The sequence below is a fragment of the Rousettus aegyptiacus genome, unplaced genomic scaffold (assembly GCF_014176215.1).
Source record: "Rousettus aegyptiacus isolate mRouAeg1 unplaced genomic scaffold, mRouAeg1.p scaffold_m13_p_9, whole genome shotgun sequence".
NCBI lineage: Eukaryota > Metazoa > Chordata > Mammalia > Chiroptera > Pteropodidae > Rousettus > Rousettus aegyptiacus.
The window spans coordinates 87,781,884-87,806,538 of NW_023416312.1; the positions used below are offsets into that span (position 1 = coordinate 87,781,884).

The 24,655-nt window shown below is 36.7% G+C and overlaps 1 pseudogene; it reads left to right on the forward strand.

Moving 5' to 3' along the window:
• Positions 1-1,496, forward strand: part of LOC107497111 — a 54,899-nt pseudogene extending 53,403 nt beyond the window's left edge.
• The last annotated feature ends 23,159 nt before the right edge of the window (positions 1,497-24,655 follow it).

Below are 24,655 nucleotides of genomic sequence, written 5' to 3' on the forward strand. Positions count from 1 at the left end.
AGGTATAATTATTATATACATGATGCCTTAGAGAATTTTCTTCTTGAGTTATAGATATAAAGGTAAAAAAATTTTAATTATGTATATATTTAGCTACTCATTGATTCTATGATACATTTCCTCAGAGAAAATTTGCAATAATCTTTAATAAGACATATGATAATAAACATATAATATGTATTTTTGTTTCTCAGAAAATGTTTTGGTGGTCTCTAAGACTACCCACATGTTTGGTGATTCACTAGGAGGATTCATGAGACTCACATATAGATGTATTTATGGCTAGTTTATTATAGCAAAAGGAAACACAACAGGATTGGCAAGGGAAAAAGATGGAGCCTGGAAGAAATCCTTGTACAGTTGTCCTATGCTTTCTCTCTCCCATGAGTGAACATACCAACTGTTCTCCTTTATTCAATAGTAAAATATGCAGTAATGTATGTGCAATATTTATGTCCTGGAAAGCCTATTAGAGACTCAGCATCCATGGTTTTTATTGGGGACTAGTCACATAAGTGCCCACTGACTAGCAACTACAAAATTCCAGACTCCCAAAAGGAAAGCTAGTGTTCACCATAAATCACATTGTTTATACAGTCTAGGTATAGCAACCCAGTCTTATCAGTCAAGGCATAATTAAATTTCAAATTCCTAGATGTAAGCCAAGGGTCAGCCTTGCAAGTTGGCCCTTCTAAAGAAAGCAGCCTCAAACTTGCTATGTTAACTCTTTTCTGCATTTTCTCTTTGGTTTTTAACCATAGTCGCTTTACAGTAAAACTATTATCTGTAGAAGCCCATGGGGCAGGATGATACTAACCTGCATATTGACCTCAGTCATGCCTCCATGGTTTCTAAATTTACCTGGTTAAAATAAATCCCACTAAGCATAAAGGTCTGTCTTAAGTTTCTATATTAACCTTATTACATGGCCTAAGGCATCAATTCAAGCTTGGCACAACTCTGGCCGGTAAATTGAAACTCACCTGGAAGCTTCCAAGGCCGAAGCAGCATCATGATAGAGAGGATGCTTTCATTAGAAGTATAGTTCCCAAGAGCACACGTGGGACCCCTAGGAAAAAAAGCTTTATAATTGTTAGAGGACCCCAATAGGAACATAGATTAGTCAGACAGTATATGTTATATTAAATTTCTTATAAAACTCCCCCCTTTATTTATTTTAATCTATAATCTTACAGAGCCTATTTAATATTGCTATAATAATTGCTAACCCATTTGTAGTTAGAATTTCATCTAAAAAGTTGTTTTTTTCTACTTTTTTGCAGGATTATCATTGGTGGTGGAGAGCCTTTTTTCACTAGCAGTTTTACAGCTGTTTTTTTTATGTATGTAGTTCATTACTTCTTTACCAAACTTCAAATCGTGGGCATTTCAAGTACCATTTTGTACTTTGGGTACGTGATGATCATGGTCTTGATTTTCTTCATTTTTACAGGTAATCACAATATTACTTAATGTATTTCAGATACTCTAAAGAGACTTGAAGATAGCCATAATGCAATAAGCATCAATTAACAATTAATGGAAGGAATAGGGAACAACTTCATCGTGTTCATTTTTATGCTTTGGGGATAAAACATTGCAAAGCCTGGGGAACCGGTGAAGGGACCTTATGTACTTAGCTGCAAGACTGTCCCTTGTGAATGTTTTTAAACAGTAGCATTGTGTTCCAAAGCACAGAAAGGGTTATGTGTAATCACTTTTGAATAGCCTCCAAGCATAAAAATTAACTGACTTGAATAACTTTTAAATTAGTAAAATTAGATAAAGTAAATGTGTGGTCATATAATCAATTATATGTGAGGAACTAGATGTACAATTCTCAGGATTACTCATTTGGAGTTGCTACTTGAGTTCAGCTGTGTTGGAAACTTTTAGATTGATGCTTGAAGGAGGTGAAAAATGGAATGGATTATAAAATAATCAAGTTGGAGAAATAATGAAGTTTGAAAGCTTTAAGCCCTTTTCAACAAAGTGAAGCAGCATTCTATCTCTACCTGCCTCACTTTTAAGTTCTGATTTTATCTTAAGTTACATCACTGATATAGGTCAGTTTGGAAAATTTTAAGTGTTTTCTCTGTTTCTAACTCTCAACTTCAACAAATATGTAAAAATTAACAATGCAAGCTTGTCAGAAATCAAAGCTTTAGGACAAATTTAAACATTTTATGAGAAACTGGGCATCTTGGTGGTGGCTTCTTTTTGATATAGCATTTCTTGTGTACTGCTGGTCTCAACTCCTGAGTGTAAGAAGACCATGCAGGCCTCCTTTCATCTCCTAGCTACCAGAAGTTCTATTTAAAACTGAAGGCCTAAGAGAATCTCACCATTTTATTCTAACCAGGCTCTTCCTGTTTGTTTGTTTGTTTGATTTTTCATTGAAATAAACTTACAGAAAAGTGCACACATCATGATCATACAGCTCAATGTTATCACAAAGTGAACACACTTTATAACTGGCACCCACATCAGTAAACAGTACATGATATGCACCCCTGAAGCCACTGTAGGGCCTCTTTCTACTCACCTTCCCCAAAGGCAACCATTATTTTAAATTTTAACAACATAGATTAATTTGGCCTGTTTTTGAATTGTATGTAAACAGAATCATACAGGGTGTACTCTGTGATGCCTATTTTCTTTTGTATCTGGTTTCTTTCCCCAAGTTTTGTTTGCGAGATTTACTCATCTCACTGTGTGTAGATGTAGTCTATACCCCTTCTTTCCTTTGTTTTGGATTTCTCCCCCACTGAGTTACTGGCTTTTATATTTGTGTAATGTGCAGTTGGATGTATTGAGCACAGTGATTTTAGGCTTATGTTTTCTTCATTACCTAACACTTTGACCCAGGATGCCCTTTTCTAACAGTCTTATATTACAACAGCTTCTTCCAAAAGTTAGATGTAATCCTCACTGGTCACACTGCTGAGAAAAATCCTTTTGTCTTCACCACTTGCATTGCTTCTGTCAGCACACTACACTGAATACTGACTCTCAAAAGTTCACTGTGATCTCTTGCCAAATCTAATGACCTCTCCCTAGTCTTCACCCTCCTTGGCTTCTTTATTTAACACTACTCAACACCTAGTCTCCGAAATTTTCTCAATATGATTTGCATTATTCTCCTTGTACCACTCTGTGCTTTCTTTTTTTCTCTTCCTGTCACCTAATCCTAGCCTTTATCCAAGATTCAGTCTTCGCGTTTCAGTCCTTTTTCTACACTCTCCCTTTTGGAATTCATTCAATCCCATGGATTCACATATCTCCTCAATGCTAATATCTCCCAAATCTGTGTCTCTATCCATAACCTCTATCCACTTATATTCTGAACACTTGCACGTCCCATTAGTACAGCCAACTCAACATGCTCCCAAAAGTGAATTTAGTACTTCCTTTCTCCAAAACTAACTCACCTAATTTCATTCTCTCCTTGACCATCATCTCTAACCTCTAATATCCTTGGCTTATTTTGCAGGAATTTTTAACATAGCTCTTCCATATTTTATAGCTAACCTATCACAACTTTCTTCTTATTCTTCTCCAGAATCTTCTTATTTCTGTTCATTCTATTTCTTTCTTTCAGTCTTAGTCCAGACTTTTATTCCTTTATGCCTGGATTGCTCCAACTGCTTCCTATTCAGTTTGCTGTACTCTATAGTTTCTCCTTTTTTAACCCACTCTACACACTGTCTACTGACAGGTGAACTTCTTTCATTTTCCCCATTATAATAATGCAATTCAGTCCAATATTATTTTTAACATGTCAACACATATTTATAGATTGCTTACATTGCACCACACACTATGCTAGGAACACAGTGGTGAAGAAGACAGATAAGGTCCCATTTTTGTGGACTTTATATTCTAATGGAAGGGAGACAAAGAAGAAATTATGAGTTTCATTAGCTTTGTGAAAGAAATGATATTGAAGAAGAAGTGGATGGTCAAGTGTTCCAAGTAGAGAGGACAACGTGTTTAAGAGTCCTGAAGTGGGAAGGAGTTTGACATCTTCAAAGAACACAGAGAAGTTCAGGACAGCAAGAGACAGAGGGTGGCACTAGGTGGCAACAGTGATAGTAGAGAGGTAAGGAATGATCAAATCTCACAAGGGTCTTATAAACTATAATAAAGAATTTAGATTTTATTGTAGGAGCAATGGGAAGTTAAGGGGGCTTAAAAAAGTGAAAAATGTGATATGATTCTTCTTATTAAAAAACTTTAATAGTACCTCAGTGTTTGGGCTCATGTTACACTTACTCAATGTATTTTCTAAATCTCTCAAAGCTGAACTCACTCACTAAGTCCAGGGATATCTGCTCCCAACTTCTGAGCACGTCTTCCCAAATAGATTAAAATCTCTTTCAGAACAGGGACTACTTCTTACGCCTAATTTTTATCCCTCATAGTGCTAAGCACATGGCTCTTCTTGAATTGCAGAATATGAAAGAGAGGAGATACCATTACTGTACAATGTTCCCATATCTATTATACAATTAAATTGTGGGTATCAGAAACCAGTAGGTGCTGGTTATTGTCATATCAGGAAAAAAATAAGTAAAATCATGAAGTGTGTTTCTGACATCTATTTTCTAAAACTGTTCTTTAAGAAGCCCTGTCTTAGACACTCTTAAAATTATTTTTAATTTAAAATTTTATAAAGTTAGACATTTATACAGTATATGAAGTGATTCCTCCAAGTACTCTAGCACCCATCTGGTGCTACACACAACCATTATGTTAATATTGATTCTATACTGTACTCTAAATCCTTGTGACTGTTGTGTAACTATTAATTTGTACTTCTTCATCCCTTCACCTTTTTCACCCAGCCCCCCCCCAAACTCTCTTCTCTCTGGCAATCACCAGTTTGTTCTCTGTATCTGAGAGTCTGTTTCTGGTTTTTGTTTGTTTGTTAGTTTGATTTTGTTTTCGTTTAGATTCCACATGTAAGTGACATCATATGGTATATATCTATCTCTGTCTGCCTTATTTCACTTAGAATAATACCCTCTAGGTCTATCTATGTTGTCACAAATGGTAAGATTTTATTTTATTTTTCTTTGTTTCATGGCCAAGAAATGTTCCATTCTATATATGTACCACAACTTTTTCCAATCATCTATTAATGAGCACTTAGGTTGCTTCCATATCTTGGCTGTCAATAAAATGTAAATAGTGCAACAGTAAACATATAGGGGCATATATGTGTTCAAATTAGTGTTTGAGTTTTCTTTGGATAAATAGCCAAAAGTGGAATTGCTGGCTCATAAGTTAGTTCTATTTTTAATTTTTTGAGAAACTTCCAAAATATTTTCGATAGTAGCTGTATCAATTTTTGATTCCATCAATTTTGCATGAGGGTTCCCTTTTCTCCACATCCTTGACAACACTTATTGTTTGTTGATTTACTGATGATAGCCTTTCTGACAGGTGTGAGTGATATCTCATTGTGTTTTTAATTAACATTTCCCTGATGATGAGTGATGTTAAGCATCTTATAATATGCCTATGGACCATCTGTATGTCTTCTTTGGAGAAATGTCTATTCAGGTCCTCTGCCCATTTTTTATTTATTTTATTTCCCCCCCCCAGCTTTATTGATGTATAGTAGATGATTAGTTGCTTATATTTGCATTGTACAATTCAATGAGTTTTTTCAATTATAGCTGGCATACAATAATATATTAGTTTCAGTTGTATAGCTGAACAGTCATTCCACTAAATCTAGTATCCCTCTTCCCCCTTACATATTTTTCACAACATTGTTGACTATTTTCCTTATGCTACACTTTATATCTCCATGACTATTTTGTATCTATCCATTTGTGCTTCTTAATCCTTTTGCCCTTTTTCATCTTCCATCCTCCCCTCCCATCTAGTAGCGCTCAAAATATTCTCTGTATCTATGAGTTTGTTTCATTTATATTGTTGTTTACTTTGTTCTTTAGATTCCACATGTAAGTGAAATCATGTGATATTTATCTTTCTATATCCAACTCATTTCATTCATCACAATGCCGTTTAGGTCCATCAAAGCAATATCTTTTTCCGCCCCCTTATTTTTGGTCTGTGTGTGTCTTTTAATCTGAAGTGAGTCTCTTGTAGGCAACATATGTAGGGGTCTTGTTTTCTTATCCATTCAGCCACTCTATCTTTTGGTAGGAGCACTTCATTTTTTTCCATTTGAGGTACTTGTTGATAAGAATGTCGATATTACCATTCTTTATTCCTGTCTTTGATACATGTTTTTTTTTTTCTTAAAGAGGTCCTTCTAACATTTCCTGTAATACTGGCTTGATGTTGATAAATTTATTTAGCTTATTTTTGTCTGGAAAGCTCTTTATCTGTCCTTCAACTCTAAAGGATAGCTTTTCTGGATAAAGTATTCTTGCTTATAGATCCTGGGTTTTCATCACATTGAATATTTTGTGTCAATCCCTTCTGTCCTGCAGTTTCTTTTGAGAAATTTTCTGCCATTCTTATGGGTGCTCCCTTATAGGTAACTACTTTCTTCTTGCTGCTATTAAGATTCTTGTATTTAACCTTTGGCATTTTAATTATAATATGTCTTGATGTGGACTTCTTTGGGTTCATTTTTTCGGGGGACTCACTGACCTTCCTGGGGTTGTATACCTATTTCCTTCACTAGGCTGGGGAAGTTTTCCATCATTATTTCTTCAAATATATATTCCACTTCTTGTTCTCCCTCTTCAGGTACCCCTATGACATGGATGTTGTTACCCTTAATTTTTTCCCTTAAGTTATTATTATATTCTTGGTTACTTTTTTCTTGCCATTCTGATTGGGTATTTTTGCCTTCCTTCTCCTGTGTATCAGTGGTTTGATCTTCTTCTTCCTCCACTCTGTTGGTTCTCTCTAATATACTCATCTCAGATAACGTATTCTTTTCTGACTGGTTCCCTTTTATAATTTCCATTTCCATTGTTATTTTTTTTATCTCTTTATAAAAGTTATCACTGAATTCATATGCACTTCCCTTAAGTTCATTGAGCATCTTTATAACTAGTGTTTAAACTCTGCATCTGTTAGGTTGCTTGACTCCATTATTTTTAGATCTCTGTTCTGTTCTCTCATATGGTTTCTGCTTCTTTGTTTTCCCATTTTGGCTGCCTCTCTGTGTCTGTTTGTATATACTAAGCAAAGCTACAAAGTGTCCCGGTCTTATTAGCATGGCTTTGTGTAGTTGGTGTCCAGTGATACAGTCCTGAGAGGGATTCAGCTGCAGGCCAAGTTTAACCCTAGCTGGGCCCCTTTGGGGCCATCAGCAAGAAATTCACAGATGCTGTGCTTTTAGTTGCCTCAAGAGGCCATGCCAGAAACTAAGGTCAGCTGCCATCAGTGTGAGACTTGGTGCTACTGAGCGAGTGGAACAGGACTCTCTGAGGATACAACTGAATGTAGCTTGGGTAGGGCCATGAGTTGTGGTAGGCGAAGTTCCAGGGAATCCTCTGGGCGGAGTGACCTCTGCTTTTCAGTTTGATGAAGTTTCAGCTATGGTGCTGTGTCTGCACACTGGGAGAGGGGAAGGGCTCAACAGAGGAACAATGGATACCACCAGCACTTCTGTCTGGGAGAGAGCCTCACCTCTGGTCTTCACTCCTACAACTCGGTGTCCCCTGTAAGTCCTTCATGCCCCACAAACAATCTGCCTGGTGCTGGTTCTCAGAGCAAGCAGATCCATCATGGCAAATGTTTGGTTGTGGACACGGCTCCTTTAAGAGGAACATCTGCCGAAGTTGGCTGCCACTCCATAGCCTCTGTCCCACTTAGCTGCTAGGGACTGGGCATCCTTGTGTCTTCTCCCCCTCCAACCTCCAACCTTTGCAAGGTGATTTATTATTTCTCTCCTTAGTTTTAGGGCTTCTGTTTATCTATAACCCAGGTGACTCTGCTTGCTGTTTGTGCCACATTTCTGTCACAACTTTCATGTGGTCACAAGGCATGATGAACAAAGCTTCTGTTATCGATGCCATTTGCCTACTCTCACTCTGCCCATTTTAATATTTAATTAATTTTTTTTTCATGGCAACATTGGTTAATGAAATCCGGAAAGTTTCAGCTTAACATTCTAACAGTAAGGTGTATATATATATGTGTGTGTGTGTGTGTGTGTGTGTGTGTGTGTGTGTGTAATATATATTACACACACACACATATTTATTTACATTGTGTGTTTATCTCCCATAGTTAGATTTCTTTCTGTCACCACATATTTGACTCCCTTTACCCTGTATACCTGCCTCCTCCCCCCACCCCTCCCCTCTGGTGACTACTAGTCTACTGTCCATGTATATGAGTCTCTGTCCTGTTCGTTTGTTGCTTTTAGATTTATATCCTACATATAAGTGATAAAATGTGATTTTCAACTTTTTCTGTCTGGCTTATTTCGCTTAGCATGATTATCTCAGCATCCATCCATGTCATTGCAAAATGGCCATATTTCATCTCTTCTTATGAGGTTGAGTAATATTCTATTGTACATATGTACCACAGCTTCTTTAGCCAATCATCTATCATAGGACACTTCGGTTGCTTACATGTCCCGGCTACTGTGAATAAGACTGCTATGAACATCGGTGTGAAAATGTCTTTTCAAATATTAGTTTTCAAGTCTTTGGGGTAAATACCCAGTAGAGGGATTGCTGGATCATATGGTAGATCAATTCTTAGTTTTTTGAGAGACCGCCATACTGTTTTCTATAGTGGCTGTACCACCAGCAGTGTATGAGGGTCCCATTTTCTCCACATCCTCTCCAATATTTGTTATTATTTTCCTGTCGATTACAGCTATTCTAAAGGTGTGAGATAGTATCTCATTGTGGTTTTGATTTACATTTCCCTAATAGCTAGCAATGTTGAGCATCTTTTCATATGTTTGTTGGCTATTTGTATGTTTGGGAGAAGTGTCTGTTCAGGTACTCTAAACATTTTTTGACTGTATCATTTGTTGTTGTTGTTATTGTTATTGAGTCATATGTGTTTTTTGTATATTTTGGAAATTAGGCACTTATCAGAGGCATTGCCTGCAAATATATTTTCCTATTTGGATGGTTGTCTCTTTACCTTGTTGATGATTTCTTTTGCTGAACAGAAGCTTTTTAGTTTGATGTATTCCCAATCATTTATTTTTGCTTTTACTTCCCTTACCTTTGAGGTCAAATTCATAAAACCCTCTTTAAGTCCAAGGTCCTTGAATTTTGTTCCTATGTTTCCTTCTATGCATTTTATTGTTTCAGGTCTTATATTTAGGTCCTTAATCCATTTTGAGTTAATTTTGGTGTGTGATGATAGACAACAGTCTAATTTCACTCTTTTGCCAGTGACTTTCCAGTTTTGCTAGCACCATTTATTGAAGAGGCTTTCCTTTCTCCACTGTTTTTGGCTTTTTGGTTGCAAATTATTTGCCCAAATAAACAAGGGTTTGCTTTTGGACTCTTGATTTTGTTCCATGGTCTGTGTGTCTGATTTTCAACCAATACCATGCCATTTTGATTACTGTCACTTTGTATTATAGTTTGAAGTCAGGCAGAATGATGCTTCTAGCCTCATTCTTTTTTCTCAGGATGGCTTTGGCAATTCGTGGTCTTTTGTATTTCCATACAAATCTTATGGTTTTTTTTTGTTCTATTTATTTAAAAAATGCCAATCGGATTTGATGGGGATTGAATTAAATCTGTATAATGCTTTAGGTAATAAGGTCGTTTTAACTATGTTGATTCTTCCAATCCAAGAACACGGAATATCTTTCCATTTCTTTGTATCATCTTTTATTTCTTTTAATAGGGTCTTATAGTTTTCATTATATAGGTTATTCACATTTTTTGTTAGTATTTTTCCCTAGGTATTTTATTCTTTTGTTGCAATTACAAAAAGGATTATTTTTCAACTTCCTTTTTGACACTTTATTATTAGAGTATAGGAATACTATGGATTTTTGAACATTGATTATTGTTTCTAGTAATGTTCTTGTGGAGTCTTTAGGGTTTTCTATATAGAGAATCATGTCATCCACAAATAGTGACAGTTTGACTTCTTCGTTTCCTATTTGGATGCCTTTTATATTTTTCTCTTGCCTGATGGCACTCACTAGGACCTCCAATGTTATATTGAATAACAGTGGTGATAGTGGACAACCTTTCCTTGTTCTTGTTCTTAGAGGAAGATTTTTAGTTTTTCACCATTAAGTATAATGTTGGCTGAGGGCTTGTCTATATTGCCTTTATTATGTTAAGGTTCTTTCCTTCTATACCAATTTTGTTAAGTGTTTTTATCTTAAATGGATACTGTATTTTGTTGAAGGCTTTTTTACATCTACTGATATGATCATATGATTGTTATTTTTTCAATTGTTTATGTGGTGTATAATATTAATTGGTTTGCATATGTTGAACCATCCCTGTGCCTCTGGGATGAAGCCCACTTGATCTTGGAGTATAATCTTTTAAATATGTTACCGTATTCGGTTTGCTAGTATCTTATTTAGGATTTTTGCATCTATGTTCATGAGAGATATAGTTTTTTTGTGTGTGTTATCTTTACCAGGGTTTGGTTTCAGGGTAATACTGGACTCAAAATGAATGAGAATTATTGCCTCCTCTTCAATTTGTTGGAAGAGTTTGAAGAGAATAGGTATTAAATCTTATAGGTATTAAATCTTCTTTGAATGTTTGGTAGAGTTCACCGGTGAAGCCATCTGGTCCTAGACTTTTACTTTTTGGTAGGTTTTTGATGATTGTTTTAATTTCCATACTGCTGATCATTCAGTTTAGATTTTCCAGTTCTTTCTTCAGCGTAGGAAGGTTTTATTTTCTAAGTACTGGTCCATTTCTTCTAGGTTGTTAAATTTAGTATAATATATATTTTCATAGTATTGTTGTATGGTCCTTTGTATTTCTGCGCTGTCTGTCATAATTTCTCCTTTTTTATCGCTGATTTTGTTTATTTGTGTCCTTTCTCTTTTTTCTTTAGTGAGTCTAACCAGGGGTTTGTCAATTTTATTAACCTTCTTAAAGAACAACCTCTTTGTTGCATTTATTCTTTTCTATTTTTTTCTTTTTAATTTCATTTATTTCTACTTTAATTTTGATTATTTCTTTCCTTCTGTTGACTTTAGGCTTCATTTGTTCATCCTTTTCTAGTTTTTTTTTTAAGATAAAGCATTATGTTGTTTATTTGGACTTGTTCTTGTTTTCTGAGTTAGGCCTGCTATGATATGAACTTTCTTTTATTAATGCTTTTTCTGCACCCCAAAAGTTTTGATATGTAGGACTATCATCATTTTTTCTGTGTATCTCTTGATCTCTCTTTTTTTATTTCTTCTCTAACCCAGTCATTCTTCAGTAGCATGTTGTTTAATCTCCATGTATTTGTGCTTCTTCCACTTTGTTTTTACAGTTGATCCCTGCTTCAAAGCATTATGATCAGGGAAGTTTGGTAGGATTTTAACCCTCTTATATTTGTTGAGGCTATCTCTGTGTTCCAGTATGTGATCAATCCTTGAGATTGTTCCTTGCACACCAGAGAAGATTGTATAAGCAGGTATTTTAGGGTGAACGGCTCTTTAAATGTCAATTATGGTTACTTGGTCTCATGTGCCACTTAAGGATGTTGTTTCTTTATTGATTTTCTGTTTAGATGATCTGTCAATATCTGACAGATGATAGTGTTTTGGTCTGTTTCTCTTTTTAGTTCTGTTAGTAATTGCTTTATATATTTTGGAGCTCCCTGATTGGGAGCATTGATATTAACAAGTGATATGTCTTCTTGGTGCATGATTCCCTTTATCATTATGAAGTGTCTCTCAGTATCTTTGCTTACCTTTTTTATTTCGAATATTTCGAAGTCTGTTTCATCAAGTATTAGTTCCGGTACTCTCGCTTTTCTCCGAACGCCATTTGTTTGAAACATCATTTTCCACTCGTTCACTTTGAGTCTGTATTTTTCTTTGGAACTGAGATGTGTCTCCTGGAAGCAGCATATGGTTGGATTTTGTTTTTTTATCCAATCTGAACACTGTGCCTTTTTATTGGTGAGTTCAGTTCATTTACATTAAGTGATTATCGAAATGTGAGGTCTTCTTATGCCACTTTATCTTTTGCTTTCTGGTAGCTCGGTGTTTCTATTGCTTCCTTTTTCTTATATGTCTGTTTTTGATTTTGGTTGGGTTTTGTGGGCTTTCCCTCTTGTCCTTCATTAATGTTGTATACTTCCACTCTGAAGATTTGTTGTGTGGTTGCCATTAAGAATATGAAAAGGATATTTATATACATACAGTAATCCATTTTCTTTTGCATGTGCCTTATCTCCATTCTCCTTTGTGAATTTGGATCTTTAAATCCTCCCCTTTTCAGTCATTGTTGTCTCAATTTATCTCTATGTATGCTGAACTTTCACTACTGTCTTGCTATGGCAAATATCTTCTTAGTGCTTAAGTTTATAATCTCCTTTTCTTAGTAAGGATTGCACTCCCCTGCTTCTATCTGCTTGCAAGCTGCCTCACTCATAGTTATGTTTTTATTTCTATTTATTTATTATTTATTTATTTATTTATTTATTTATTTATTTTTAGGTGAGCTGTCCCCTTTCAGTATTTCCTGTAATGCAGGCCTCATGGTGGAGAATTCTCTCAATTTTTGTATATCTGGACTGGTCTTTATTTCTCCTTCATATCCAAAGGAGGGGTTTGTTGGATACATTATTCTTGGCTGGTAGTTTCTTTGCTTTAATAGTTTGAATATTTGATTCTACTTCTTTCTAGCTTGTAAGTTTTATTCTTAGAAGTCCAATGATAATTTAATGGGGTTTCCTCTATAGGTTATCATCTTCTTTTCCCTGGCTACCCTGAGAGTTCTTTCATTGTCTTTTATTTTTGATAATTTTAATGCAATGTGTCTTGGAGAAGGCCTTTTTGGGTTGAGATAATTGGGTGTTCTGTTGACTTCTTGAATTCCAAGCTCCAGCTCATTCCTTACATTTGGGAAATTCTCATCAAGTGTTTTTTTCAAAATGCTTTCTGGTCCCTGATCCTTTTCCTCCCCTTCGAGAATTCCCATTATTCTTATGTTTTCTCTCCTGATGTTATCAGCTAGTACTTGTATTTCTCTTTCATGATTTTTCATTCTTTGATTTCTCTCTTCCTCCTTCTAATTATTTCTAGATTTCTGTCTTCACTATCACTGATCCTTTCCTCCATTTGGTCGACTCTATTTCCTAAGCTTGCTATTTCATTTTTCAACTTTTGCAGTTTGTTCTTTATCTCTAGAAGTTCTATTCATTTTTTGAAGGTTTCTATTTCCTTGCTAAAGAACTCTTTCTACTCATCTACTTGTTTCTTCAATTCCTGAAATTGTTGATATGATCCATTTCAGATCTCACTGAGTTTTTTCAGAAGTACAATCCTGAATCCTGTCACTCGTGTCACATATTTCTATGTTTTTAAGCTTATTTTCTGGAGATTTTTCTCTTTCTTTCTGAGATGCCTTGTCACCTTGGTTGTTTATGGTGCTTAATGGACTATTTCTCTGCTTGGGCATTAATAGAAGTGTATTCTGCTTCCCCCCCCCAGAAAGATTTATTATATAAAGGTCTCTTTAGCCTATTACAATGAAGGCATTTTTCTTTTGTTTTTCAACACGTGGCATCTAAGCCTCTTAATCCCTGCTTTATATAAAGCCTCAATAATGCCTTTTTTTCTTATAGATGTTTAATCATGCTCACTACCCTCAGTTTCAGTCCCTGTGAGTGTTAGCAATAGTTTTGTTAACATTTGCTCAGATTCCTCTGGGGCTTTGCAGTGTTTGGTCTTGGAGATATGGGGGGAGGGGCCCTCTGGACTGAGGGATAGGGACTGCAGCTCAATCTCGATTTTGCTACCGGTGCTGGTAAAAAGCATCTGTTGTTTCTCTGCTGTCCCCACTGCTCTGCTTTCTGCGCTGATGACTGGGCACTGCCACCAGCAGCTTGGAGCTCACGGCACTCCTATGCTGTTCGGTTCAGGGAACTTGCCAGACCTACCTTCTCCCTCCTCCTTCCTCCTTCAGAGAGCTCTGGCTTCAAGGGGCAGCTTTTTTATTTCACCCAGGCCACTGCCCAACTCCTGACATTCTGACCTGTGGTAGCTCTTATGCACAATTCCCATGCTGGTACCTGCTCGTGTGCAGTTTGGGTGTTTTTTGTTGAGTTTCAGATATTCAGCTTATTTTCATTTCATGGGGAGAGATCTGGGGACATCTCTCACTCTGCCATTTTCTGACGTCACTATTTTTTAAGTTTCTTTTTGGAGTCTTCTTATGTTTTTGCATTTGGGATATGTTTTTTCCCCCTCTTATTTTGGCTGCCTCTCTGTATTTGTTTCTATATATTAGGTAGCTCTCCTACATTTCCCAGTCTTGGAATGGTGGCCTTATGTTCTAAGTGTACTCTGGGACCCAGTGTTGCAGTTTCTCTGGTCACCTGATATGGATGCTTCGGGAGTGTCCCTTGCGTGGGTTGTGTGTGCCCTCTTGTTGTAGTTGAGCCTTGATTGCTTTCGGCACATCAGTGGTTGAGATTGACCCTCAGGCTTACTGGCTCTGAGGATTAGCCACCATCATAGAGTACAAGCTGCTGTGCTGGGGCTGATCTTACAAAGCAGGATTCGTTCAGTGGGTTCTGGTGCCTGTAGAAACCACTCTTCGGCCGTGCCACTTTTGGGGCTAATTGGGCGCTGTTCTATTTTGGTTTGAAGCTGGCCACCAGGTGTGCTTGTTCTGGGATCTCTTGGAATTGGCTACTGTGCAGGCCAAGGTCAGCTGCTACCTGTGGGTGGTATGTGTCTATCTGGTAGGAACTACAAAGCAATCTGCAATTGCTCACTTCTTATACTGGGCTTAGAGGTGCTGGGAGAGGCTAGACTGCAAATTAAAGCTGGCTGCCACTGGTACCAGGCATAGGGCAACTCAACAAAAAGCTCAGGGAACCCCTAGGCCTGCCACCACCTGCCAGCTATCCCTAAGGCTCAGTCACTGAATGAGCTATAGGTGGTACTGCTGATATAGGAGTTGACTTGGGTAGGGTCACTTGAAGTCACCAGCATGGAGCAAGTGGTGTTCAATGAGCTAATAAAGATTCAGATTTGACCCCAGTGCTGAGTTTGGGGCCACTCTGCAAAAGTCTCAGAACACACCAGGGCCAGCTACCTGCTACTTGGGGGCTCCCAGACCCCCAAGAGTTGTCCAAGAAAAACTGCAGTTCAGGCCAATAACAGCTGCCTGCCAGCCAAGAAAAAGCCTTTGGTGGTGCACAAGTTGTGTGATGACTCCTTGGGAGGAGTCATCAGGATGGAATGAGCAAGGCTCATCAAGCCAAAGAAGATTCAGATTTGGCCGGGTTGGGGGAGGGCTCAGCACAGGGAAGATGAGGTCTGTCCTCCAGCTCTATGGGAGGACGGCTCAATACGGGGACAATGGTGGCTTTCCTTCCAGCCCTTGCCCTGAAGCCACACAACTCAGTGTCTCTGTATGTTTTTGACACCTCCAGAGCAGCTGTAAACTCCGCTGAAGCCCAAGGTGAGTATCTGGGAGTAAGAGAGTCAGTGTGTGAGCTCTTTAAGAGGATACCTTCATTTCCAACTGCCTTCTTTCTCACCCTGACAGATGGAATCCCAGCTGATGTTCACAGCTAGATTTTATGGGGGCTCCTCTTCTCAGCACTGTAGCTCCAAGCTGGGGATCCTTTTGTGGGGCTGGAACACCTTACTGTTCAGGGGAGACCTCTGCAGCCAAGGCATCCCTCCTGATTTTTGACTGCCACATGTGGGTAGTTGGGGGGGAGGGGGGAGGAAGCCCATTTTGTGTCTCTGCCCCTCCTAACAGTCTCAATGTGGCTACTTCTCTGTATTCTTAGTTACAGGACTTCTGCTCATCTAGTTTTCAAATGGTTCTCCAGGTAGATTGTTCTATATTTTAGTTGCAATTTTAATGTGGTTATTGGAAGGGACAAGTACAGCTAATAAATTATGTTTAAAATGACACCTGATTGTTTTCTTTCTCTCATTTTTTCTTTTTTGAGCTAAAGGAGGTGATGTGCATTGTGGCTTGTGTTCCTCTACTCAATTTTCAGTGGCAGCACCCTTATGGATATATAAATGACGTGTTGAAATAGGACTCAAGGGACAGGGAGAAGGATAATAAGCCACAGTATACCAGCAATGTCATCAAAGGGTACTAGCAAGGAAACCTTGTATTGTATAGACAAAAATAAATAAGTTTTAGTTAAGGTTGAATGACTTGCCGTAAATCCTAAGTAGTTTTAATATAACTAATTTAGCATCTGATTAAACTAGTTAATAAAGAAACAAAGTCCGTGCATGACCAAGTAGGCTACGATCATGGATGGTACACTTATGTATACTTGATCTTGATTGGAGGATAGTAATTTTTTTATTTGTATCAAGTTTTGTTTTAGATATCAATAAATTAGTTAAAGTCTCAAGAAAATTAATTGAAATAATGTATTTCTATTTTGATACAAAATAGACATAAACTCACGATAACAAATTAATATCTAACATTTAGGTTTCCTTCTCTCAAAAATCCAAAATATCGTATTGTGTTATAAGAATGGAGTTCATAACATAATATAAACCTTGGTTGACATTGTCATTGGGTAGTAAATTAAATATATATGTGTGTGTATATATATATATATATATATTATATGTATGTATGTGTGTGTGTATGTGTGTGTGTATAAAATGATAAAAACATGTTTCCATCTAGCTACGGTCTATTATTTTAGAGCAGTGTTTCTCAACAAGGAGCATATTTGCCCCCACCACACACCCTAGGGAGCATTTAGCAATATCTGGAGACATTTTTGATTGTCATGACTGGGAAGGTGCTAATGACATTTAGTGGATTGAGGCCAAGGATTCTGCTAAACATCCCACAATGCACAGAGCAGCCCTCTACGACAAAGAATTATCTGGCCCAAAATGTCAAAGGTGCCTCTGTTTAAGAAAACCTGGTCTAGAGTGAACTGTTTTACAACCTCACATTTGCTTGGGAATTAATATTATTTTTAAAATACAGTAGCTCCCCTTATCTGCAGGGGATATGTTTCAAGATCCCCAAGTGGATGCCTAAAACTGTGGATAGTACTGGACCCTATATTTACTATTTTTTTCCTATCTATACATCCTTATAAGAGTTAATTTATAAATTAGGCACAGTAAGAGATTAACAACAATAGCTAATAATAAAATGGAACAATTATGACAAGATACTATAATAAAAGTTATATGGATGTGATCTCTTTTTCAAAATATCTTATTGTATGCATTTACCTTTTTTATTTTTGTGATGATGTGAAATGAAAAAATGCCTATATATGATGAGATGAAGTGAGGTAAATAATGTAGAAAGACATTGTGATATAGCATTAGGCTATTATAAGGGTCACTTGAACACAATCACGGTGATGCTGAGACAGTTGATCTGATAACCAAGATGGCTAATAAGTGACTAATGTCTTCCATCTACAAATTTAATGCCTTTTCCATCTTAAATAAGCACTTACCATGCACTGTGGTCATAACTTTTGCACTTTGAGGTGCGACAGCACAACTAGCACACATTTCTTTTTCCTTCTTCGTAATCTCATGGATATAAGATTCATTATTACCATAGATCATAGCAACCCCCACATATGATTTTTTTCTTTCCTTATTAAGTCAAGGATTTTCACTTTTTCAATTAAAGGAAGCACTTTAAGGCTTCTCTTTGGCATATCCAAATCGCCATCATCACTACTCTGTGCTTTGGCATCATTATTAAGTAAAATAAGGTTACTTTAACACAAGCACAGAGATACTGCAATAGTTTGTCTGATACTAAGTTGCCTATTAAATGACTAAAGGGTTGGGGGGTGTATACAGCCCAGATGTGCTGAACAAAGGGATGATTCACATCCTGGGAGGTATGGAGTGGAACAACACAAGATTTCATCACACTACTCAGAATCACGCACAATTTAAAACTTATGAATTGTTTATTTCTGGAATTTTCCGTTTAATATTTTCAGACCGCAGTTGACTTCAGCTAACTGAAACCATGGAAAGCGGAACTACGGATAAGGGAGTGAGTGGGAAACTGCTGTACAGTTTTGATCATCTCAAGAGATCATATTTAGAATCTGAGACAAATGCCAATCACTCTGCAGTGATTGAAGCCAACTTGATAGAAAGAGCTTTTAAGACCCAGAGGAAGTATCAGCCAAGTTCAGAGTGCTTTTCTATTGGCTTTCTGTTCTGAATATATTTTCATTCATTAAAAGAAGCTAAGAAATTTCAATGTATTTTGAGAGTGTTTATTGTGTAATTTTATTTTGTATTTTATCACTAAATTAAAGTGAAGAATGCACATTCTCACACAGTGCAAGACAAAATTTAGTATACTGAAGGAAAAGTCCAATTATCTAAACAAATGTTAGCTATTGTGGGATTTTTGTGTTTTATCATATTAAGTTGTCTCTGCCTAATTAAAAATTTCAATTCTAAAAGCCAAAAGGTCAAAAAGAGATAAAATGTATTAATGCTAATTCTTAACCAAGTAACAAATATTTATTAAGCTTCTTTTATGGGCTTGGCAAAGTGCTAATAAGGAATACAGAAACATGAGATATAACACTATTTGTTTTTTATTGAATTGATTATGTGCCAACTATTTGCATACATTTATCTCATTGAATTTTACCTAATTGTTTATCATGAGATGTAGGTCATATTCCTCCTATTACATAGGTGAAGAAACTGAGGTCCGTAGAGATTAAATGACTTGTTCAAGGTCATTTAGAAAGTGTTGGAGCTATGATTCATTCAAACAGATTGGTTTGACTTCAAAGATCATTTTCTTAAATACAGCTCTCTACATCCTCCTCAAGGAAGAGATACTTTCTTTGAGCTGGGGCCAAACCAACAACCAAAGGATACTTGTGGAATATGCTCTGTGGTCCTTTATTTGATCAGATGGACTGCTCTGAATTGAGAGAAGTAAAGTTGATGTGTGTAAAGCAATAAAATATTGCCCTCAAGAATATATGATGAAAATGGAATGTCTCATGTTTTTTCTGTGTCCTTTCAACCCTTCCTTAAAAATAATAGCAGCATCTCTTCAGTTTTTCCACATTATTCTAGGATAGAGAGAGTCAAGGCTAGTGTAACATGTCGAATAACTCCATTACCTTTTCAATTCCAGCTCAAAGTGCTGCATGCTGTAGGAATAAATAAGACACAGCCCTCTCTATCCTCAAGGATACTGATAATCTCTGGGTCCTGTGGTTTTTCCCAGTGCAAGTAGTTACAGACCTATTCTAACTCTGGTCCCTTTGGTAGCCAGTATTCTTCTAATTTTGAGTGTTATATTAAAACTTCAAAGGAAGGGAAACATTTCTTTCCCCCAGAGGTAAACAGAAGCAGCATTCTCTGGCATTATTGTATTGTGCATTTTATATTCCCTGGAATCTCATACCTGGGTTGATTTCTCCCCTCCACCCCCAAACTTTTCCTATCCAACTGCTGCTTGTTCTTCAGGGTCTTACTGTACAAAGCAGTTCCTGGTCACCTCAGCCCATATTGATATCTCCATTCTAGAACAATTGGGCAGAATCAGCTTCGAGTCTCAGCTTATTGACTGTGTATTGTATGTAAGGCAACTCGTTTTGCGACTCTGAACTTCTGTTTCCTTATAGGATGAGGAAAAGCTTGTACTTACCTCAGAGAATTCAACTCGATGTGATTGCACATGTGAAATACTTAACCCAGTGCTAGGCATATAAGAAATACTTAATAAACAACAGCTATCATTATTATTATTATCATCATCATCATCATCATCATCATCATCATCATCATTGCTATTAAATACGAATTTAGTCATCTCATTCTCTGGCTTATGCAACTTCACTGGCTTCCAGTTGCCTAAATAATCAAATCCAAACTTCTTAAGTTAGCATTTATTATCCGTCTCCCACATACTTTTGCAGTCTTTTCCTTTATATGCTCTCTTTAATGTTCCCTTAATTCTTTGATTACATACTATTAATGCTCCAACCCATCTGCCATGGTTCTCATTGTTTCTTAAAACTTCCAGAGTTTTAATTGTTTCAGGCCTTTATGGGTACTTTCCCCTCTCTCAGAAATAGCTGCCTCCCATCCTGAAATGCCTCTGAATCCAGCTATATAAGGTCCTTTCCAAATTTCTGCCATTAATTAATTAATTAATTAATTCAAGAAGTATATGTTGAATACCTACTGTGTATCAGGACCTATCCTAGGTGCTGGGGCTTTAGCAGTGAACAAAACTTCATATAAAGGGCTCAAAATCCCTCCTCACAGAACTTGCATTGCTAATCAGTTAATTTAAACAGTTCAGTTTAACAAACATTTGTTGTCTATCTACAATATGCCCAATACTATGCTAAGCACTGAGGGCACAAAATTGAGTATAACTTAACCCCCTAGCCTCAAGGGTATAGTCTGGAGGAAGAAGACTTCTGAACAGATACTTTGCATGGATTGTGGTAAGAAGCCCAATGGAATTAAACCCAGGGTTTTGTGCAAGTACAAAAGAGGGGCACATAGTTCAGTCATGGGGGAAAAAAGAGTTTAGAGAAAACTTTTCTGGAGGAAGTGATAGAACTGAGTCTTGAGGAAAGATGAAAGTTTTTTTAGTAATATATTTTTTTAATTTTTCAATTAGAGTTGGCATATAATATTATATTAGTTTATATATCAGGTACATGACACAGTGATCAGACATTTACATAACTTATGAAGTTATCACTTCATTAAATCTAGTACCCATCTGACACCATACATAGTTATTACAATTTTATTGACTATATTCCTTATGCTATACTTTACATCCCCATGACTATTTTGTAACTACAATTTGTACTTCTTAATTCCTTCCCCTTTTTCACATCCCGCCAACCCCCCTCCCATCTGATAACTATCAAAATGGTCTCTGTTTCTATGAGCTTGTTTCTGTTATTTGTTTGTCTTGTGCTCTATGTTCCACATATAAGTGAAATCATATGGCATCTGTCTTTCTCTATTAGGCGTGCTCCACTCAGCAAAATACCGTCTAGGTCCATTCATGTTGTTGCGGATGACAAGATTTTATTATATTTTTATAGCTGAGTAATATTCCAGTCTATATATGTACCGCCTCTTCTTTATCCATTTATCCATTAATGGACACACAGGTTTCTTCCATATCTTAGCTACTGTAAATAATGCTGCAATGAACATAAGGATTCACATGTCCTTTTGAAGTAGTTTTGGGTTTTTCAGATAAATGTCCAGAAGTGGGATAACTGGGTCCTTCTTGTTCCTTATTATAGCCTTTGTTTTAAAGTCTATTTTGTCTTGTATAAGTATTGCTACCCCAGCTTTCCCCCCATTTTCATGAACTTACTTTTTCCATTCCTTTACTTTCAGTCTCTGTCTTTCAATCTGAAGTGGGTCTCTTGTGGGCAGCATATGTAAGTGTCTTGTTTTCTTATCCATTCAACTACACTACCTTTTGATTGGAACATTTAATCCATTTACATTGAAGTAATTGTTGATAGATGTGTAGTTATTGCCATTTTATTATTAATATTTTTGAAAAATTTTTTTTGTTCTTAAATCTCTCTAACATTTCTTGTAATACTGGTTTGGTGCTGACAAACTCCTTTAGCTTTTTATAGTCTGGGAAGGGTTTTATCTGCCCTTCAATTCTAAATAATAGCTTTGCTGGGTGAAGTAATCTCAGTTGTAAGGTCCTTGCTTTTCGTCCCTTTGAAAATTTCGTGCCAATCCCTTCTGGCCTGCAAAGTTTCTGTTGAGAAATCAGCTGATAATCTTATGGGAGCTCCCTTGTTGCTTTTAGGATTCTCTGTTTATCTTTAACTTTTGTCATTTTAATAATGATATATCTTGGTGTGGGCCTTTTTGGGTTCATCTTGTTTGGGACTCTGTACTTTCTGGGCTTGTATGTCTATTTTCTTCACCAGGTTAGGGAAGTTTTTTTGTTATTATGTCTTCCAATAAGTCTTCATTTCTGTCTTCTGTCTTTTCTCCTTCCGATATGCTTGATGTTGTCCAAGAGGCCCCTTAAACTATCCTCATTTTTATGGATTTCTTTTTCTTGTTGCTGATTTGGTTGGGTATTTTCTGCTACTTTATCTTCTATTTTTTACAGGACGCTCTTTTTTTAATTTAAAAATTTTAATCGAAATATAATAGACAATGAGTTGCTTATATTAACAGTATAAATTCAATGAGTTTTTTTTCAATTATAACTAATATCCAATAATATATTATTTCAGTTATACAGGTGTATAGCGTAGTGATTAGAAATCTATATAGTTCACAAAGTGATCCTCCCATTAAATCTTGTACCCTCTAGTCCTTACATATTTATTACAATATTATTGACTATATTCCTATGCTATACTTTATATCTCCATGACTATTTTGAAACTATCCATTTGTACTTCTTAATTCCTTTACCCTTTTTTCTGACCTCCCAACCCTCCCTTCCATCTATTAACCCTTAAAATATTATCTGTATCTGAGTTTGTTTCCATTTTTGTTGTTTATTTTGTTCTTTAGATTCCACATGTATGTGAAATCATATGCCATTTTTTCTTTCTCTATCCGACTCACTCCATTCTGTACAACACCCTCTAGGTCTATCCTGCAATATCTTTTTCCATCCCCTTACTTTTAGTCTATGTGTATGTTTTAATCTGAAGTGAGTCTCTTGTAGGCAGCATATGTAAAGATCTTGTTTTCTTATCCATTCAGCCACCCTCTCTATTGATTGGAGCCTTAATTTTTTTCAGTTGAAGTACTTGTTAATAGATATGTAGTTATTGCTATTCTTTATTCATACTTCTGATACATTTTTTTTCCTTCTTAAAGGAGTCCCTTAAACATTTCCTGTAATGTTAGCTCTGTGGTGATGAACTCCTTTAACTTTTATTTGTCTGAGAAGCTCTTTATTTGTCCTTCAAATCTAAATGATAGCTTCGCTGGATAAAGTAATCTTGGCTATAGATTCTGAGTTTTCATCATTTTGAATATTTTGTGCCAGGTCCTTCTGTCCTGTAGTTTCCTTTGAGAAATCACCTGCCAGTCTTATGGGTGCTCCCTTGTAGGTGACTAATTGTTTTTCTCTTGCTACTTTTAAGATGCTTTCTTTGTATTTAACCTTTAGCATTTTAATTATAATGTGTTTTGGCGTGGGCATGTTTGGGTTCATCTTTTTCAGAACTGTGCCTCTGGACACGTACTACATAAAGCCACACTAATAATACCAGGAGACTTAGGACCTTTGCTTAGTACATAGAAATAGACACAAAAAGGCAGCCAAAATGGGAAGGCAAAGAAGCAGAGACCATATGAGAGAACAGAATAGAGCTCTAGGAAAAATGGAGTCAAGCCATCTATCAGATGCAGAGTTCAAAATGCTGGTTATAAGGATGCTCAATGAACTTAAGGGAAGAGTAGACAAACTCAGTGAGGAGTTTAACAAAGAGATTTAAAAAAACATAAAAATAGAGATATAAATTATAAAAGTGAACCAGTTAGGAATGAAGAATACAATATCTGAGATGAAGCACGTATTAGAGGGAACCAATAGAGTGGATGAAGCGGAGGATTGAATCACCAATACAGAGGATGGGGTAGCCGGGGACACCCAATCAAAATGGCAACAAGAAAAAAGAATCCAAAATAATGAAGATAATATAAGAAGCCTATGGGATAACATCAAACGTAAGAAGTTGAAAACTATTTGATGAAATAATGATGGAAAACTTTCTTAATCTGAAGAAGGAAATAGACATACAACACCAGGAAGCCCAGAGTGTACTTTCTCTTCTAAATCACTGATTCCATCTTCTGTTTCATCTAATCTACTGTTAATTCCTCCTATGGTATTTATTTCAGTGATCGTATTTTTCCTTTATGACTTGTTCCTTTTTATGTTTTCTATCTATTTGTTAACGTTCTCACTGAGTTCATCTCCCCTAAGTTCACTGAGCATCCTTATAACCAGTGCTTTGAACTCTGCATACGGTAGATTGCTTGTCTCTGTTTTGTTTATTCCCTTTCTGGAACTTTGTCTTGTTCTTTCTTTCAGGACATATTTTTGTTTGTCTCATCATTTTTGCTGCCTTCCTGTGTTTGTTTCTATGTATCAGGTTGGGCTCCAATATCTCCTGGTTTTAATAGAGTAAACTTATGTAGTAGGTGTCTTCTGGGGTACAGTGGCAGTCTCCTTGATTACCTGAGCTTGGTGCTCCAGGTGCATCCCTTGTATGGGTTTTGTGTGCTTTCCTGTTGTAGTGAGCCTTGGTTGCCGTTTGCATGTTAGTGTGGCTGACTGGTTGTGAGTACTGGCCATTGACTACAGTGGAGGAGCTGATTGTGCAGGGGCAACCCTACAGAGCAGGATTCACTTTAGTATGTCTCTGGTGCCTGCTCAGTCTTCCCTCCAGGTTGTAGTCCTTGGTGCTCTGGCTGGTCCAAAGCCAGCCCTTGTGCCTCCTGGGAGGGGCATAGCCTGCGCACTGCCCAGAGATAACT